The sequence below is a fragment of the Macaca mulatta genome, chromosome 4 (assembly GCF_049350105.2).
Source record: "Macaca mulatta isolate MMU2019108-1 chromosome 4, T2T-MMU8v2.0, whole genome shotgun sequence".
Taxonomy (NCBI): domain Eukaryota; kingdom Metazoa; phylum Chordata; class Mammalia; order Primates; family Cercopithecidae; genus Macaca; species Macaca mulatta.
In genome coordinates, this window is record NC_133409.1 from 155,511,692 (window position 1) to 155,528,680 (window position 16,989).

Genomic DNA, 16,989 nt, shown 5'->3' on the forward strand with positions numbered 1-16,989 from the left:
GGTTTGAAACTGTCAGAAGCACTAGAATCACAGCAAGCTTGTTTATGACTTGTAGCTAAAGACCTACAGATTAAATGGCAGTTTCAAATCCTAAAGTTCCATGGATGTGTTTATAGTATGCATGAATCTAAGAATTTGTGTGGGTAAATTTCATTCTAAACTGTGATACATCTGAAAGGATGACAATAAGTACAATTAATGACACCCATTGCCTTCACTATCATTTTTTTTTTTTTAATTTTCAGACAGGGCCAAAGGTGAACGCTACCAATTTTATAATTATGCACAGTTATTAGACAAGTTTGTTTGTTTGCTTGTTTGTTTGGAGACAGAGTCTCGGTCTGTCACCAGGCTGGCGTGCAGTGGCCCGATGACGGCTCACTGAAACCTCTGCCTCCCGGGTTCAAGCGATCTCCTGCCTCAGACTCCCGAGTAGCTAGGACTACAGACACGTGCCACCAAGCCCAGCTAATTTTTGCGTTTTTAGTAGAGATGGGGTTTCACCATATTGGCCAGGATAGTCTCGATCTCTTGACTTCATGATCTGCCCACCTCGACCTCCCAAAGTGCTGGGACTACAGGCGTGAGCCACCGTGCCCAGCCCAAGTTTTATAAATCTTGATGACATTTGAAAACCTATATGATTGTGAGACCAGGAGTGTGGCTCATGCCTGTAATCCTAACACTTTGGGAGGTCGAGGCAGGTGGATCACCTCAGCTCAGGAATTCGAGACCAGCCTGGGCTACATGGCAAAACCCTGTCTCTGCCAAAATACAAAAATTAGCCAGGCGTGGTGGCAGACACCTGTAATCGAGACAGGAGGATAGCTTGAGCCCGGGAGGCAGAGGTTGCAGTGAGCCGAGATCGTGCCACTGCACTCCAGCCTGGGCAACAGGGTGAGAATCTGTCTGGAAAAAAAAAAAAAACAAAAACGGAAACCTATCCGATTCTGATTGATAATACAATCTCACAGAAAACAATTTGACAAGATAATTCCTGTAACTTTACAATGAATGCCAAGAAAATGCAGCAGAAAAAAAATTATCACTGATGAAAGGACAGAGCTCAAAGTAACTTTACTTGGGACTGCTGTTTCAACAGGATTGGTAATTTGCTAATCAGTTTTCTAGTTCCTAAATTCCTTTTGCTTATAAGCATTCAAATGAAATTGACACCACCATAACTGGTTTTCAAAAGCATTTAGGTCTTTTGAGGAAGCATCATGGTTTACATGTAATTATAAGCTGATTTATTTCCTAAAGAGAGAGCTTTTTCTGATTTTATATTGCCTCTGATTTATCATTAAAAACTAAAATGAAAACCTGGATGCTGGGGAATGTAGTTCATTTGTAAGAAGGCTCACCGCCTTGTGAACTCAGATGGTTAGTGGGCAAAAACAAAACCGAAACAAAACGAACAAACAAACAAAAAAACACTCCCTGCAGAATGTAGACTTTCTGCATGAAGTTTGCCCCAAATAGAAACACACACTTGAGAAAGTCTTGGATTTTAGCTCATCTGAATAGCACAGGTGAGAATGTGCTTCCGTCATTGAGTTTCTAAGCAAACCAAACCCAGAACGAGGCTGGCTAAGAATTGTTCATGACTTGCAAGCACGGAAGCAGTAGACAGTGAAAATTCTCCTCCTGGAATTCCAAACTGTAAAACCCTGGAGGTGGCAAGGGAATGATCCTAACAAATGGGAAGATTTCAGACTTTCATGGGGAGACCTCATTCTGTTTCTCGTCTAAAACTAACAAGACATGAAAAATATTTTCCAACACCAAAGGTGAAAATCATCCCAGCTGGTGTGGCCTGGGGAAGTAAAGGTCAGTTTCCCAAATGCAGCGCATGCGACAATGCATGACCTGCAATGTGACAATGACAGCTTTTCAGAAAGATGTCTACTTGCACTACCAGGGCCTTGCACCTCCCAGGCCCTGACCAGACTTTCCCTTGAGCAAAGCAGCGATGAGGGCAGCAGAACCTAGTCTTTCTGAGAAGTGGAAAGGAGTCAGGATTACTGAGAGGACAAGCTCTCCTTTGTGAAGCCTTGGGAATGAAATGGCTGGATAATGGAAAACACGTTCCTTGTAAGTCTTTGCTTACTGTGGGTGAGGCCTCAAAATGTTCCATCCATTTCCACAAACTTTTGATAACTCCTCCAGGTGCTGGTCACTGAAGCAGAAGATGAGGCCTCTGCAATTAATGACTAAATGTATACAACTAAATATAGAATCTCAGCCGGGCGCGATGGCTCAAGTCTGTAATCCCAGCACTTTGGGAGGCTGAGACGGGCAGATCACGAGGTCAGGAGATCGAGACCATCCTGGCTAACACGGTGAAACCCCCTCTCTACTAAAAAAATACAAAAAACTAGCCGGGCAAGGTGGTGGGAGCCTGTAGTCCCAGCTACTCGGGAGGCTGAGGCAGGAGAATTGCGTAAACCCGGGAGGCGGAGCTTGCAGTGAGCTGAGATCCAGCCACTGCGCTCCAGCCTGGGCGACAGAGCCAGACTCCGTATCAGGAAAAAAAAAAAAAAAAAAAAAAAAAAATACATATATATATATATATATATATATATAATCACACTTGTGGATCTCTTTCTCCAGAGGCCACTGGCCAAAAATGATGTGAACTAGAAACTTTTCCATCATGAATTCAATCCCCACCATGCAAAAGAAAGGTTCAGTGACTCCACAAGTTCTTCTATTTTAATCATGGTTAAACATGAGCTCTTTAAAAGCAAGCAGGGTTGGGATTAGTGAAGAAGGAAGAATGGGCAGAAGAAATTTGGGAACAACCAGTGCAGACAGCCTTGGGGCAAAAGGTAAAACTGAGCCATCCTGGGTTCTGGTGAAGACCATAACTAGGTGAAAGTCTTATCCCCAGCAAAGTGTTGATGAACTGTTATCCAGAACCAGGCACTGTGTTAAGCAATGGGGACTCTAAAGGGAACAAGATCTCAAGACTGGTCCCTGCACTGGGGGAACTTGCTAGAGGGTAAGAGGGAGATATCAAAAAGAAACTAAAACATGTGGTATTATGATGACAGCAATTTGGGTGCTGAGGAATCATAGATGGAGGCAGCTAAGCTGAGATCATGGAAGCCAGAGAAGTCTCACTAAAGTCTAAGTTGAGATCAGAGGAATAAGCACTGAAGTAAAGCAAGTAAAGTGAGGGCAGAGGAGAGGGCTAAAGAGTGTTGTGGGTAGAAAATGAAAAGGAGGAGAACATGGAGTTTGGGCAGAAAAAAAAATTCACCGTAGCTCCTGCTTGGAAGTCAAGTGTGAGGACTGAGGGTAGAGATGCAGCAGGTTAGGGGAGCATCATCAAAGTTTAAAGTGCTCCCTGGAGCCTTCCCTACTTATTTGCTAGTCTGCACACAACATTCTGTTTTAAGTAAGAGTCCTCCCTTTTCTCTATTTCACTTAAATGCCTATCCTTGATATGGACTCACAACATCTTTTTCCCCCAGTGGTTTATAACTCATTATTGTCCTTAATTATATTGGTGTTCAACTTTACCCATATTTAATTAGGGAGAGCCCCTTTTTGGGAAAATAGCCTTTGCCTTGCAAGAGTAAAGCCATCTTGAAGCAAAACAGTCATAACGACCAATATTTGACTCCTGCATACCAAGGCATTCTGCGGCAAGGTCAAAAACAATGTACGTAGCATGAATAACCCCTCATAAAGTGCTTATTTAACTTCCCCAGTGGCCATGGGTTTTGCAAGACAGTCTGAGGTGTGATCAGTTGTTCATGTTTTACCCTAAAAGATTGCAATAGAAAGGATACTTTCTGCAGGGCAAGTGTAGGATCCACCCTCTGGGGCTGCAGCCCAAGATGTGCCTTCTGTTTGTAAGTCCTTATTAAATGTTTCTTTCTGAGAAACTGGATTTGTCAACCTTTGTTTGGCCTCCCAGCTCCCTGGGCCTTTGGAGGTCGCTTTGCCTATACCTGCTCATAGTGGAAAACCCTTCGAGTGGCTTCTGGATCCTTGTAGCTTGCTACCATCATTCTTTTTTTTTTTTTTTGGAATGAGACGGAGTCTCACTCTGTCGCAAGGCTGGAGTGCAGTGGTGTGATCCTGGCTCACTACAATCTCCGCCTCCCTGGTTCACGCCTCCCGAGTAGCTGGGATTACAGGCTCACGCCACCAGGCCCGGCTAATTTTTTTTTTTTTTTTTTTTTGTATTTTTAGTTGAGACGGGGTTTCACCATGTTGACTAGTATGGTCACGATCTCCTGACCTTGTGATCCGCCTGCCTCGGCCCCCCAAAGTGCCACAATCATTCTTTTGAACATGTTCTTATTTTCTGCATAACAAGTTGTTCCAGACTTAATTTGCATCTACCCTGCCCCAGCCCAAAATTCAGTCATTTCTCAGTAATTTCCTGATTTCTTTCAGTGGGTAAGAGTATTAGAGAGGAATACCTGGGGGCTTAGTGTATTAACTGCTTCTATGAGATCTGCTTCTTGGTCCTTTTAATGGAAAAACCTAGGAAATACATGTGTATGTATACACATATAATCATATGTACTTACACATGTGTATGTGCATATACACACATATTTGCATGTATTCATGCCCATACAAGTACATACACATATTTTAAAAATCATGAGCTCGGCTGGGTGAGGTGGCTTACGCCTTTAATCTCAGCACTTTGGGACGCCAAGGCGGATGAATCACCTCAGCTCAGGAGCACGAGACCAGCCTGGGCAACACGGTGAAACCTCGTCTCTACTAAAATACAAAAAATTAGGTGAGCGTGGCGGCATGCACCTGTAATTCCAGCTACTGGGGAGGCTGAGGCAGGAGAATCGCTTGAACCTGGGAGGCGGGGGTTGCAGTGAGCCGAGATTGTGCCACTGCACTCCAGCCTAGGTGACAGATACTCCATCTCCAGGAAAAAAAAAAAAAAAAAAAAAAAATCATGAGCTCACCTCCATACCTCCCATTTCTATCCATTAGTCTCTTCAGGATTCTTTCTTACATTCTCCCATTCTATATTTTTATGTGTCCCTTTTGAAACCCCTAATTCCAACAAGATTAGCATATTTACTCACTTGCTCTATCATATAATACATGTACGATAGTTTTGGAATTGCTTTGCCCATCTACTAACAAAAATTATCCATTAAAAGAGATTCAGTAGGTAGTTGTAACAACTAACCAAACAAATAAATAGAGTTAAAGATTTGTTTGCATTTCTCCATACACACACCCCTGTCCCCCTACCATCCTCACTCTCTTGGCCAAAGAGTGAAGGTGTACTGTCAAATGCCCTGTCCACAAATTATGTTCTTTTCCTTTCCATGTAGTCATAATATGGAATAAAATTGAGTTCATTTGCTTTAACTTGCTTTCAACCTTAGTTTTCTCCACTCCCCATCCTTAATATTAGTTTTTGAAAATGTAGGTTGGCCGGGTGCGATGGCTCATGCCTGTAATCCCAGCACTTTGGGAGGCTGAGGTGGGTGGATCGCCTGAGGTCAGGAGTTTGAGACCAACCTGGCCAGTATGGTGAAACCTCATCTGTATTAAAAATACAAAAACTAGCCGGGTGACGTGGCACGTGCCTGTAATCCCAGCTGTTCTGGAGGTTGAGGCAGGAGAATCATTTGAACCTGAGAGGGGGAGGTTGCAGTGAGCCCATATCGCTCCACTGCACTCCAGCCTGGGTGACAGAGTCAGACTCTGTCTCAAAAAAAAAAAAAAAAAAGGTAAAATATTCATACGCTTTCAAAAGTTAAAGGTCTAACAAAAGGTGAACTCAGAGAAGTGGCCTCCCATATTCCTTGCACTCCATTTCCCCCAAGTCTCTTAACACCATTTTAGGTAACTGGTAATGGTGGAGGGTGTCCAGGTTCTGGCATCTCAAATGAAGAATTGGACAAAAATGCACAAACAAAGCAATGAAGAAATAAAGGGTTTTATTGAAAATGAAAGTACACTCCACAGTGTGGGAGCGGGCCTGAACAGCGGCTCAAAGGCCCCAGTTACAGAATTTTTGGGAGTTTACCCCCTGGAGAATTCTATTTGTTATTTTGGAAGTCCTATGTAAACAGAGAAGATGAGGTAAAGTTACAAAGTCATTTACAGCATGTGCCCTATGGAGAGGATATTTCCTGTTATAGCTGAAGTATGAACTGGCCTTATGTTCCCTCCTCCAGACCTTATTTTCCTGTCTCATCTCCTCCCTGAGAGATGTGATCCCCATAAATCTTTATGGGAGGCAGAGGGACTGATGGTCTTTTTTCTGTAACTGCTTCATGCTACCTTGGAGTGTAGCCCCTACCTATTGGGGATCATGGAACTCTCTCCCTGTTCTGTCTAGTGGAGGGTAGCTTCTTGATGGCCGGGGTGGTGTCTTCACATGGAGCTGGCTGGAACCTTTGTTTCATGATCATCTGAAGCTTGGTGGTTTCTAAGCAAGAGGAAATGAATTTGGTTAAAATATTTAATGGGAACTTCAGGGGTGGATATCTATGCTCTCAGAAATGTTTGTTATAGAGATTTGCAGGAGAAAAAACAAAACCTGGTTTGTTCTAGAATCTATGTGTTTCCTTAAAGTCTTAGCAGAAGTGACTCCATTTTGGTTTGGTTTGGTTTGTTGGGGCCTAGTGTATAAGCCTAGTCCGAAACAATGGCCTCCCAGAATTTTGTTAAAAAAATTTCCCCTTTTTGGTCAGGTTCTCAGTTAGGTGACAGTGTAACCAAAACTTGGGGCCTTAGCGCCACTCTCAGTTACCATCATTTTGGGCTTCCGGTCTCAGTATATCATTCATAGGTTAAGGGGCCTCATAGTTGCACATTTCCTTCAGCTCTTATTATTCCAGTTGAAGAAAGACCATTTGACATTCTAGAGATGGCTGCATACAAGCATTTAAAACCTTTGAGGGAATACAGTGCACCAGGGAGAGTATTATTATGACTATTGGGAGGATGATACCAAGAGTTTGGAGTGTGCTGCTCACCCAAGGTCCCCATAAACCAAACCTCCTAAAATCAAATAGATCAAAGGATCAGCTAGATAAACAGTTTACCCACTTGACTGAGCAATTTCTTTGTCAATCTTCTACCACTGAATTTCCACGTAATCTTCATTTGATGTATTTCTCCATAGGCCACAAGTGCCGGCAGCTGCATAGATACTTCTCTGTTTAGCCAATTCTGTCATAACTTTCACAAGAGAATTTAGAGTCTATTGTGTAACTATAGCCTTTACAGTAGAATTTGCTATAAGACCTATTGTGAGGGATATATTTCTAATCATTGCTTGCTTCTTTTACTTTAAACCATGGAAAAAGGACCTAACAAATGATGTCTTTTTAGAAGAGTGAAGGCCTTCCAGCAATGTTCTCTTTAACCCATGATGTGGGTTAAGAGGTGTGAACCAATGTTTTGTTTTTGATTATGAGGCAAAGCATGTACCTTGAAAGTTTCTTACCTACATTGGGCCTTCATCTTTTATCTATCAAAGTATAAGTTTATCCATGTAAAAAGCTGGCTATAAACTCCTTCACAAATAAGAGTATACACCATAAGTGCCCATAACAGACACCTTTTCCACTTCTATTTTTTGTAGAGGCATGAGCAAGAAAAAAATATTCAAAGATAAGTTTCATGACAGTAGAAATCTAAATCTGTGAACTTGAGAAAAACTGTTCACATTAAGGATGTCATCCTCTTCTTGGGAGAAATTTCTCTGGTTAGTTTTATCTTAAGGTTTCCAGTGGGTACACAGCTCCAAGAGCTTGGAGGGACCCTTCTCAGTTGTGAGATTATGAACTCAAAGTTCAAGGTCCCAAAGTTTTGTTGTAGTGTGAATGGCAAGAACAGTCTTTCTCTGATGCTTCTAGAAGATTCAAACCATAAAAAGCTTTCTTTACCTGTTGAAAATACACTGTAGCATAATAATCTACTGTTACAGCATCAGCCCTCTTGCATAGGAAACCTTTAATACAACCAGAAAGCATGCACTGAAAATAACAAATGAGCTCTCAAGCTTGGTGTTTGGTTGGTGGGGACCCATGCAGGTTCAACATGTGTATCGAGAAGTGTTATTTCTGTTCAGGGCCCATCTACCCTGGTCACGGCATGATGTTCATCCACAATGATTGCAAGGTGTTCAGATTTTGTAAATCTAAATGTCATAAACACCTTAAAAAGAAGTGCAATCTCGCCAAGTTAGGTGGATCAAAGCATTCCAGAAAGCAGCTGGTAAAGAGCTTACAGTGGATAATTCATTTGAATTTGAAAAACGTAGAAATGAACCTATCAAATACCAGCAAGAGCTATGGAATAAAACTATTGATGCAATGAAGAGAGTTGAAGAGATCAAACAGAAATGCTCAGCTAAATTTATAATGAACAGATTGAATAAAAATAAAGAGCTACAGAAAGTTTAGGATATCGAAGAAGTCAAGCAAACATCCATCTTATTCAAGCCCCTCTTGCAGGCAAAGGGAAGCAGTTGGAAGAGAAAATGGTACAGCAGTTACAAGAGGATGTAGACACGGAAGATGCTTCTTAAAATCTCTGTAACCATTTCTTTTATGTACATTTGAAAATGTCCTTTACAGACTTGGAACTGCTAAATTATTAGTTTATTTTTTACATAAGGTCACTTAAATGAAAAGTGATTAAAACATATCTTTCCTACATTGCCATCTGCAAAACACCAGATATTACGAATGTTAGATTGCATCTCAGTGTTAAATCTTCACTGACAGATGTACATATGTAAATCAGGAAAATTCTACTTCTAACTATAGAAGTGAATTGTGGATGCAAAATGGTTATGCCATTTGGATAATGACACGAGGCAGCATTTGCATAATAACTAATGGCAACAATTCATGGCTAGTGATGTATAAAATAAAATATTCTTTGCAGTAAAATATTCCCTTTATTAATGTTATAGAAGGGGGGCTACAACAAGGAACTAACAATTTGTATGACAGTGTCAAATGTTACTTTGATTTTAGTATTTCCTGTTTTGGTTTAGTTGCATCTTAGAAGAGCATAATGACATCGTTTAATGACACCTAATTATGCTGGACTGTTTTGACCTGGTTTAACCCTTCTGATAGGTAGTTGTGGATGTTGGGGATGAGAACTGAATAATCTTTGCCTGGAGTGACACTGCACTCTAGAATTTCCGGTTTGGAGAATACTCAGTTCTAACCTGTGATTCCTGGTGGAATACACTTTATTTTTCTAACGTAGCAATGATCTAGAAGCAGAGGAATCCTAGTGTCTTTTACAAGTTATTACATGATTTTATTTTAAAAAGCTCCTGTTTTTGGAAAGTAAAATTTATGGGTATAACATCTGTTCATTATTTGCACATAAAATAAAACCATTTAAAAAGAAAAAAAAACAGAAAAAGAAAATAACAAATGAATAAAATTCCTTTATAAAATGTTTAAATGGCCAACCATGTGACCAAATATACCTGAACTTTGTTTTCCCAGGAATATGGCATCAAGCATTGGTTATAAACTATTTTAAACAACTTCCGTATTAGTTGGTTTAACATGAAATTATTTTCTTGATATTTAATTAATTTTTTGTTTACTTGGGTTAGTAGCTTTATACGAGAAAATTTCATTGTTTCTGCAGTTTACAATAACTTAACATAACTATAATTAATAGCTTATACTATTTTAGAAATCCTATACAATTTTGAAATATATATTAGTGTTACAAAAATATAGCTTAAAGAAGATTGAGCATCATTTTGGCAATCCCATGTACCTAAACATGTCAAATAATCCTGTTTACCTCTCTTTTCTGGACACTTTAGAGGCCTGCTGAAGTATTCAAAAAGCCAGATGCCAGGGTAGATTTTTGAAATTGATGTTTGATTTTGGGAATTCAGATTACCATAAGTTATTTATTTTGCCAAAATGATGACTCAGAAATTTTAAAGCAGCAAAAAACCTTTTATAACCCTTTTGAATTTAGTCAACATGTTCACACAGAGAACCTCTTCTGTTAAAAAAAAAAAAAAAAAGTAAAACATTCACACGCTTTCAAAAGTTAAAGGTATAACAAAGGTAAACTCAGAGAAGTGGCATCCCATATCCCTTGCACTCTATTTCCCCCAAGTCTCTTACCGCCATTTTAGGTAACCAGATTCTCTGTTTTCTGGTTTATCTTCACTATGTTTTCTTTTCATAAAGAAAAACAGGTATGTGTATGTTTTCCTAATTCCCCTTCCTTCTTGAAGAAAAGGTAGCCTACTATAATATTCATCTGCACTTTCTTTACTTAACACTATCTGCTAGAAATTATATCTCTTTTGTAGCCCCATAGAGCTTCTTCTTTCAGTTCATGTTACAGTTTATTCAACCAATCTCTTTCCTGGACATTTAAAGTTAGTTAAAATGCTTCTAGAAGGTAAGCAGACAAAATAAAGATTATTGGTCTTCTGAGTTTGCCCATGGAATTCTGATTCACATAATGCTTTAAATGTACCCCAATGTTTTCTACCATTTACATTTTTTTTTTAATCTATCAAAGTAGAATCAACCATTTTACATTTAACTTCATTGTTGCTTCTCTTTCTCATAACATTCCATGTGTCTAGTTTCCATAAGTATGGAAGGAGGAGAGTATAAAAGATGTCTTTTGGCCATTGTAACAGATTGCTTTAGAGAAGAATTCACAGTACATGAAATGAAATTAATAAATAATGCATAGAAATGAACAAAAGAGGAAAAGAAGCAGGAGGTTCCCATAGAAGCAAAAAGACAATAATGATTTACAATAACCAATGGTCTCAGGCAAAAGTCTGTAACAGTGTTTTGCCTTGGAGTGCGAGAAAATATAAAATTATATTCAACCTCAGTGTATTTTCTATTCACTGGAAGATAGGTAGTTTGTTGGAAGTTAACATGGGAATTGTCACCTCTTCTTCCCAAGTAAGATATGCCTTTCCTCTGAAATGAGTGAGAAAGGAATTATGCAAACATTTGGAGAAAGGAGAAGGAAAATGCTGAACACATATCTAAAAGTGAGATACAGCCTCTGAAAGGACTTTTAAGAGATCAAGCGTATGTATATATATAGAGAGAGAGAGAGACAGAGGCCATCTTCTCCCCACAACCGCGGAAGATAATTCCTCAAGGAAAAAAAAAAAAGCCACCACCTTAGCAGAGGATGGTTTCGATCCATCGACCTCTGGGTTATGGGCCCAGCACGCTTCCGCTGCGCCACTCTGCTGGTGAAATGTCACTTTTACTCTTCTTATTTATCATGTAAGTGATCAGCCATTTTTGTCACACTGCTTTACATCTTTCTATTTTTCTTTCACCCTTTCTTTCCCGGTTTTTCCTTTCTCCTCTTGGCCTCTTAAGATCAGCTCACTCTAGAACCAGTTGACTCTAACAATCCCCTTCAAATGGTGAGTTGCCCTTTCCCAATCTACCAAATATGCTTCAAAACATGACATTTCTTTCTTCAAGAGCTGCTTTGAGCTCAGGAGCAGAAACAGGGGAAAGTCGAGCAAAGCCCTCACAAACCCTTACTTAGAGAGAATCGAGGAAGGCATTAAGTCAGACTTACTCTCCTTAGAGAGAGAGTATATTAGTCAGTTGGCTTTGTTTCCTGTCCCCAAGAAAATTTCTTTCCCAACATGGGTATTAACTATTACAAGTATTTTTGCATATTGACCTAGAAGTATTTTTGCATATTGACCTAATGCCCTTTGCAGCTTTCCGGGCACCTGGTGTACCCAAGCAGCTCCACCTTACCCTCACCCCTATCCCCGCTGTTGAATTCATGAAAAGTGGCTTCCTACTCTAACCCTTTGGTGTTATGTCTGTGAACAGCTTTCTCTCACTCAGCGAATGTGGGCTTTCCCAGACAAGGGCCCAAACAGAGACCTTTGATACTCTTTCATCCTGTGCTATGTCAACAAAGTCCCTTCTGAAACTTTTCTTTTGCTCTTTTCACCGACTTGCTTTTCCCGTTTATTCAGAGTTTCTCTGTCTTCAGGAAAGCCTTGTGTTTCCAGTTCCAGGTCAGGCATAGGATTAGTGGCCACTACTCTCCAGCAATTTCATTTACGTTTGTTTGTTTGTTTTTTCCTTCTCTAAAAAAAAAAAAACAGGCTGAGACACTGAGGCAGATATACTGGGGTTAGGAAGATGTTCCAGAATAAGAGCATGAGAAAACTGGCTGGAATGGTTCATGTGGACAAGATGGGTACTAGCAAAAATGAACCAGGTCCCACTAGGACCTGACCTGGGGCCACTAGATTTGGAGCCATGGGTACTAACTATCACAGCAGGGATCCCCAACCCCTGGGCCACTGACCCGGTACTCCTCCTCCTGGTAGCCTGTTAGAAACCGGACCACACAGCAGAAGGTGAGCAGCAGGAGAGCCAGTGAAGCTTCATCTGTATTTACAGCTACTCCCAATCACTCTCATTACAACCTGACCTCCACCTCCTGTCAGATCATCTGAGGCATTAGATTCTCATAGGAGTTCTAACCCAGTTGTAAACTGCCCATTTGAGGGATCTAGGTTTCCCACTCCTTATGAGAATCTAATGCCTGATGATCTGTCACTGTTTCCCATAACCCCCAGATGGGACCATCTATGCAGGAAAACAAGTTCAGGGCTCCCTCTGATTCTACATTATGGTGAGTTGTATAATTATTATATATCACAATGTCATAATAGAAATAAAGTGCACAATAAATGTAATGCATTTGAATCATCCTGAAATGATTCCCCACTCCCCCCTACCCCTGTCTATGGAAAAATTGTCTTCCATGAAACCAGTCCCTGGTGTGGAAAAGGTCTGGGACTGAGGCATCACAGCACTGAATTGCTGCTTACACTACAGGTGTTGCCGGAGGGCCCAGAAGGGTTTCCAGAAGCCAGTGAGACCCCAGCCCCAGCCCCAGCCAGTTTCCAGGTTCTTGACACCTTCGTAAGAAAGAATTCAGGGGGGAGTCAGAATGAAGCCAAAGGCAAGAAGCTTTTATTGCTAAGCAAAAGTACACACTTAGGGAAGTGCAGGTGAGCTCGTGAGAACGAGTCATGACCAACAGAGTTTGAGTTTTCTATTTTTATGGGCTCTTGTAATTAGAGGGTGGACTAATCATGAGGTTTTCTGGGGGAAAGGCGAAGATTTCATAAAATTGAGATGCCACCCATTTTTATATTAAATATGAGCAGGTTCAATCTGTCAGGGCCTTGGCGGGTGTGTAATTTCATATGGTAATTAGCATATAATTAGGTCTTGGGTAGGGCATGGGTCAAATCCAGTGCCATGTTGGACCCAGATGGTTTCAGACAGCTTAGCCCCCATCCTGTTTGTTAGGGTCTTATCAGCCCAAGCTCTTCCTTGTCCTTGTAACTAATTTTAACAGCTCCTTTTTTGCTGATATGTGAAATTACTGCTTGATGTTTTTCTTATGACCACCCAGCATTCCTATCAAATAGGGATGAGATTTATCACTTTCCTTGTTCCCCCCGCCCTCTCATTCCACTAGCATGAACCCTCCAGAGACTCAGGAGGCTGCAAACTAGGTGCCTGATCTCAGCCTCTTTCAGAAAATAATCTGAGTGGAAAAACATTTTTATACCCACAAGCCAGGACTCCTCCCCTCCCCTCTACCAAATGCCCTCTTTTCCTCTCAAAGGGGTTTAGGTCTGTGTTGCATGGACCTCCTTTCTTCACAGGAAAACCAGTGAGGAAGTGGAAGGAGGAGACTGAGCATCTGCCATGTAATATGCAGTGGTGTACCTCACTTATTGCTCACCTCCGTTAAAAGTGATGAGGCTGTCTTTGTCTTACAGATGAGAAGACTGAGGCATAGATCTATCATCCTTCACCCGTATGTTTCAATTTCATGTCTATGTTTATCAGGATGCTTTTTTTGGGGGGGGGGGACAGGGTCTTGCCCTGTCACCCAGGCTGCAGTGCAGTGGCACGATTGTAACTCACTATAACCTTAACCTCCTGGGCTTAAGTGATCCTCCCACCTCAGCCTCCCCAGTAACTAGGACTACAGGCCCACACCATCACACCTGGTTAATTTTTTTTTTTTTTTTTTTTTTTTTTTGTAGAGATTAGGTCTTGCTAGGCATGAGCCACCAGACCTAGCTTTCGTTTTTAAAAGGTAAAGGATCCGACACTTCAGAAGAAAGGTAAAGGAAGAATTTTTAGAGAAACCAGTTCAGAAGAAGCTGTTAATGGTACTTACAGGAAACATAAATGTTTGAATGACAAGACTGGGAAAGAATTAATGCACCATGGAACAATTATCATAAAGACAGTGGTGAGGAGATGGTGTGGAGAGTTGGGGGAAGGGAGGAATCAGCAGTTTCCCAGATCTGGAATTACAACAGGGCCCCAAGTTCCCATCCCACCATCAGGAAAGATACCCGATGAGAACCCCAAATGGACCTGCTGATGTTTCTTCACCACTACCTTGCAAGTCCCTTTCCTCGTGTTCATGTGGGGACCTGCAGGTCATTAATTTACAAATCATGAGGAGCTTTTTCCCAAGAGACATTTAGCAATGAGCTTGGGCGATATCCTTAGCGCTGTAGTGGTGGCAGAGCTTTCCTCTAAGCATTCAGAGAGCTTTCCTAAGCTCCTAACACCTCCTAAAGGAGCTGTTAAAATTAGCTACAAGAACAAGGAAGAGCTTGCGCTGATAACACCCTAACAAACAGGATGGGGGCTAAGCTGTCTGAAACCGTCTGGGTCCAACATGGCGCTGGATTTGACCCATGCCCTACCCAAGACCTAATTATATGCTAATTACCGTACCCTAATTACACACCCTCAGAGAGCTTTCCTCTGGCTGCTTGAAGGAAAGCTCTGCCTACCACAAATGCAACGAGTAACCCTGGCACCCAATTGCGTTTTCGCGGCTTGCTAAAGGCCTGCTTTCCAAGGCTGCCAGGCCTTGCTGAGTTTGCACAAACGCACGCGGCCTGCGGGAGCAGGCGTCCGGCTTCCTGGGGCGCGCCGCCTGGTGGAGACTGCGGGGAAGGAGCGACACAAGCAGGTAACTCGCCAGCAGGTTCTCGTTTGCTGAAAAGGTGTTTGGAAATGGCTTTGAAAAGTGACTCTCACGTAAGCCTTTGGTTGCTGCTCTTCCTACACATCACGAGTAAGGCCCTCCTCCCCTCAGCGAAGATTCTACAAATCAAGAGGCCAGGATGAGGTTAGTTAAGGATTGCTTTGTGTGTGCACGACTGGTATAGGCCAGGAGGGAGGCTGAAAATGCACCGCGCGTCTAGGGTCATACCACCCTGAACGCGCCCGATCTCGTCTGAAAATGCACCGCGGGCGGTTCACAACTGTCAAAACGTAGGACAGGATTGTAGCCGGCAGGTTCGAACCTATGCAGACAGACGTAATTATATTTTCATCGCCTTAAGCATCCGGAGGCTGCACCACATTGTCTGCCAATCACTTCATGTTATGTTGTCTTGCCGGTTGTTATCTGTTTTAAAGCTAAGGAAACTTAGGGATGGGGGTTGTTGTGGACTGAACTGTGTCCATCAAAATTCCTGTGCCAAACCCCTAATCTCAATGTGACTGTATTTGGAGATAGGGCATTTAAGGAGGTAATTAAGGTTAAATGAGGTCAAAATGGTGAGACCCCAATCCAAAAGGATGGGAGAGGGGGAGACGGAGGAAGGGGCCTACTCAAATGACCTCATTTTAATCACTCCTATAAAGACTGTCACCAAACATGGTCATATTCTGATATATTGGGGGTTAGAACTTCAACATACGAATTTGTGGGGGGCCGGGCAGGGGGACACACGGTTTAGCCCATTACAAACGTATACACTTTAAGGATTGTTATATCTTCCTGAAGAATTGACCCTTTTATTATTATATAATGCCACTCTTTATTCCTGGTAATTTTCTTTGCTCTGAAGTCTACATTGTCTGAAATTAAAATTACTCCAAGCTTTCTTTTGACTAATGTTAGCATAATATGCCTTTTCCCATGCCCCATTACACTGTGGCTTGTGTTTCCCTAATCATGCAGCTGAAAGTCCTACAACCCAAGATCGCTCTCCAGGAATCAATGTGCAGTTCTGAAAGATATGCACGCCTCCCACTGTTCATTCACAGTGAATGACGGTAATAAACACCAGTGCAGCAGCCTAGGTTGTGTACCATCAGGTTTTCCACATTCACAGAGAAGAACCAAAGCCCTTTGTACATGGCACTGGCTGAGCTCCCATGCAAAAGCCACTTCCACTTTGCCAACCACACAAGTGAGCCAACTCAAAAGTGGATTCCCCAGCTGACACCATGTGGAGAAAAGACAAGCTGACCCTGCCCAAACTGCAAATCAGGGAGCAAAATGATGTTATTATTGTTTTAAGCCACTATGGTCTTGGTGGTTTGTAATGCAGCAATATATAAACGGAGAAATAAAAAACAATAGTGAGAGGGTAACATTTTTTTCCATCCTTTTTGGGGGTAGGGGAATTAAGTACTCAGTTTCAAATATGTTGAATTTAAGGTACAGGGTAACTCAAGTAGAGATGCTTGAGTAGGATAATAGGATATAAGGAATAGCCTCAGGCAAGTTCTGGACTGCAGATATGAGAGGAGATAGTATAAAACTGAAGGGCCAACAAGGAATTATAGTGAGGTATTATATAGGAAACTGAGAGGGGGAAAAGGGCCAAGACTAACACTTGAAAAATTGCTTTTTTTTTTTTTTTTTTTTTTCTCGAGACAGAGTCTCACTCTGTTGCCCAGGCTGGAGTGCAATGGGGCTAATTTTTGTATTTTTAATACAAACAGGGTTTCGCTACATTGGCCAGGCCTGTCTCAAACTCCTGATCTCGTGATCTGCCCGCCTTGGCCTCCCAAAGCTGAGATTACAGGCATGAGCCACCACGCCCAGCCCTGAAAAATGTCTTTTTTTTTTTTTTTTTTTTTTTTTTTTGAGACAGAGTCTCGCTCTATCGCC

At 41.7% G+C, this 16,989-nt stretch overlaps 1 non-coding gene and 1 pseudogene across 1 annotated transcript; one reads left to right on the forward strand and one right to left on the reverse strand.

Moving 5' to 3' along the window:
• Positions 1-8,055: 8,055 nt before the first annotated feature.
• LOC106997861 (putative ribosome biogenesis protein RLP24 pseudogene) lies at positions 8,056-8,545 on the forward strand (annotated as a pseudogene).
• A 2,624-nt stretch (positions 8,546-11,169) lies between these two features.
• Positions 11,170-11,241, reverse strand: TRNAM-CAU (transfer RNA methionine (anticodon CAU)). Its single transcript has one exon. It is a non-coding gene; the product is annotated as a tRNA-Met (tRNA).
• Between the last annotated feature and the right edge of the window lie 5,748 nt (positions 11,242-16,989).